Raw genomic sequence first — 3,564 nt, 5'->3', positions numbered from 1 at the left:
GTAATTTATGGGGAAAGATATCCATACCTATCTTCTTTTTATCCTTTTTCTTATGCTTTTATTCTAAATCATTTGGTGGCTAAAATAGAATTCACTTAAGTTGTAGGATGTTTATTGCTTTCTAACAAATCGAGCACAAATCTATGGTGATTCATAGAAAGCAGGTAGGTCTTTTCCGTGCAGTGCACTGTGATGACTTATTCCTTTCTTTGCTTTTGACTACTTGTGCTTTCTGATCTTGGTTGCAGTTTTCGCTTTGCTGCTACTTCTGTTTCCACACCTCTTTTGCTTGTTTCCCTGGTTCATTCTTCTCCACCTCTACTCCTCTTCCACTTCAGAGACAGAATAAATTTCACATGAGTGCCTATCCTTTTTAACTGGGCTTTCATTTTGGGAAATGATTCAGTTAATTGTAATATAAAGTGATGTTTCCAACATGAGAAACTCCTTAGATGTGGAAACTAACAAAAATTGGTCAGTACATTTTATGGCTTGTTTTAGAATCTCCTTTCCTCTGCTCCACCTATCTCCCTACTTTTACTTTCTGACTAAAAATCATGGGCCTTACAGGGAGTTGAGTATTACCAAGGTCACAATTGATAAAAGAAAGGTAAGTAGAATAAAAGGTACTACCAATAACAAGGGGGGCTGTCTATCAACCCAGGAATGCATGTGTATAGCTGCACAAGGATTTTGGAGAATTGTTAAGAAAAACTCGGGATTGAAAAGCTAAGTACATCCTTATATACTTGATACTCATAAAAGGAGTCGGAGAGATAGAAATTGGTGCAATGTTTTTATATTGGCTGCTTAGCTAGAGGAGCCCCATAATTGATGCATCTAACTTTTCACATTAAGAAGCTTATCTTGTGTCCCATTACCATGTAGTAGAAATGCCAGCACATCTTACAGCTTGCAGATGTAGTGGATGCAGTGCTTTACATAACACCACCACAGTAGCATGCTATCTTAAATGTGTACAAGTTTGTTAAGAAGTCTATTTAGAATTCTGTATGAGTCCTTCATTTTCCTTTCTTTTAGACTCACAATCAGGAAAAAAAATCTTTAGATTATTTGTAAAAATTCATCCATCCATTAGCTGATTATTTTATATTCTTATTTTTGAATTTACTTCTCACTGAACACTTGCTGCATCCTAGGCACTAGACTGTGGTGAGCTGTACCAGCTGTGCTGGGGAGATCACTGTCACGTGGGCACCACTGTTGTTTTCAAACAACTTCAGTTAGAGACTCGTTCCTTGCCATTTTGATAAAATGTCTACTTGTAACTTTCTTTCTCTTTGTGTCTCTGTCTTCATTTTGCCTATATAGCTTGGATATAATCTTTATTCCACCCTTATCTAACAGCATTAAACTCATTCAAAGAAAATTTTGTTCAGTCTATATATTGTCTCTTCAGTATAAACATTCCACATTGCTTTAATTTTATGAACAACAATTTTATAGATCATCCTACCACTCTAGTAATCCTGTATAAAGTGAATTCTCATTTGATATTGCTCCTAAAGTTAAAATGAATAATCTTAACATGTAATATAGAAAACACAATGAGTAGAACTGTAACTCTTTTTTAAAAAGCCATTTTTCAAATTAATTCACAAGGGAATTTGTTTTACTCCTCACTGCTTCTAAAAGACAGATATAGAAAAAAGATGTCTTCATCATTTGTAATTATCTCTTTTAAAATAAGATGTTGTCAAATTCTGAGAGATAACCTATGTCATATCTTACATTGATCTTTTTCTGTTTAGCCCTTGGACCATTCTTCTTAAATTAGGAGAAGCTTAATACTTCTTTGCTATATCGTTTTCATAATCTTTTAATTGTTCATCTGACCAACAATGCCTTCAGCTACTGATGTATTTTACAAAATATAATTTTATAAATTAAGGATCTGTCCAAGAAATGTTCTCTCTCCTTATCTCTACCAGCATCCCATCACATCCAGAAATAAGTCCATACACCTCAGCCTTAAATTCAAGTTTTTGACAATTGGTTTTATCCTGTATTTTAATTTTTTTCTGCTATATTCTGAGTCTTAAAAATATATTCTGAGTATAAAAATGCCTAATTTATATCTATAAACTATTACTGAGAAATATACTTGAAACATAGTATTTTGTTAGGAAATGCTTGAGGCACTTAACTATCTCCAAGTTCACTTTCAAAATCACTCTAGTCAAAACAGATACCATGATTTATGGAAAAGACTTGTCCTTGCCTGACTCCATGCCCTTTTCCATATTATTCCCTATTATTCAAATATCATTCTCTACTACTACCCCATCATAACAGTAAGTATCAATCATTAAAGAGTATTTTAGGCCTCATGTAATATATGCTAAATTCAAGAAGCAGGGCCTGGGATCTTTATTTTTACCAAGGAATACTAGAAATTCTTGATCACAAAACATCTGAGGGCCACTGCCTTAAAATATCCAAAGCATAGGTTTTAAATGGTCAAAACTATTCTGAATTCTTTACAAAAATATTGTATTTTATGACTTAATGTGAGTTTCCTGAAAGAAAATCCATAGCTTTTGTGTTATTCATGGAGAATTTACATATTCCCTCAAAAAAGTATGGCCCGTTTTTGAAAAGGTACATATTATATGATTTCAACTATATGCCATTTTCAAAAAAAGGTAAAAACTATGGAGACAGCAAAAAGATCAGTGATTGCCAGGGATTGGGGAGAGGGGAAGATGAATAGGTAGAGCACAGAGGATTTTTAGGGCAGTGAAAATACTCTATATGATACTACAATGGTGGTTACATGTCATTACACATTTGTCCAAACCCATGGAATGTACATCAATTCACACCTAATGGGTGCAGTATGCAGCGTCTGGGGAATGGACACACCTGAAGCTCTGACTCGGGTGGGGCAAAGACAATATATGTAACCTAAACATTTGTACCCCTGTAATATGCTGAAATGATAAAAAAAGAGTATGAAAAATGTATGGGCTGTTTAACAGTCCATAAATTAAAACATTTATGCTCAACAGCATGGCTTTATGAGAGTAAGTACAAAAGTGGACTAGGCTGATGATGTCGGTAGACCCACAGTTTCTTCCCAGCTCTCACATTTACTTGTTCTGTTTTCTTGGGAGGTTATCTTTACTTCTGGGTGCAGATTGCTTCATGTACAACACGCAATAAACAAAAAGTTTAGATAGGCAATATTTCCACTTAGACAGGTGGTAATGGTAAGGGCAGGTAGGGCCCTGGAGTCAGACATCTATCTGTAAAAACTAGTTTCAGTATATACCTCATGTGTCAGTTTGAGTAAGTCATAATGCCTTGGGGCTCCAGGAACTTCCTGTGTAAAAGTAAAATATTAGCAGTAAGTATATTATAGGGTATTCTGAAGAGACAGAATTGATGGCTTCTGTAACTACTGTTATTATTAAGAATGTTATTCAGGTTCATTATATCCGGGTAAAGGGTATCGGGGTCGTTTTTGTTTATAAAAGTTGGAGAGTGACCTAGATTAATTTAATGAATAATTTAATTGTTTTGAAATTAGATACAGTAAGT

Source organism: Propithecus coquereli, unplaced genomic scaffold (assembly GCF_000956105.1).
Source record: "Propithecus coquereli isolate 6110/MARCELLA unplaced genomic scaffold, Pcoq_1.0 Scaffold352, whole genome shotgun sequence".
NCBI classification, from domain to species: domain Eukaryota; kingdom Metazoa; phylum Chordata; class Mammalia; order Primates; family Indriidae; genus Propithecus; species Propithecus coquereli.
The sequence above is the reverse complement of the archived record's forward strand: the minus strand, read 5'-3'. Positions refer to the sequence as shown.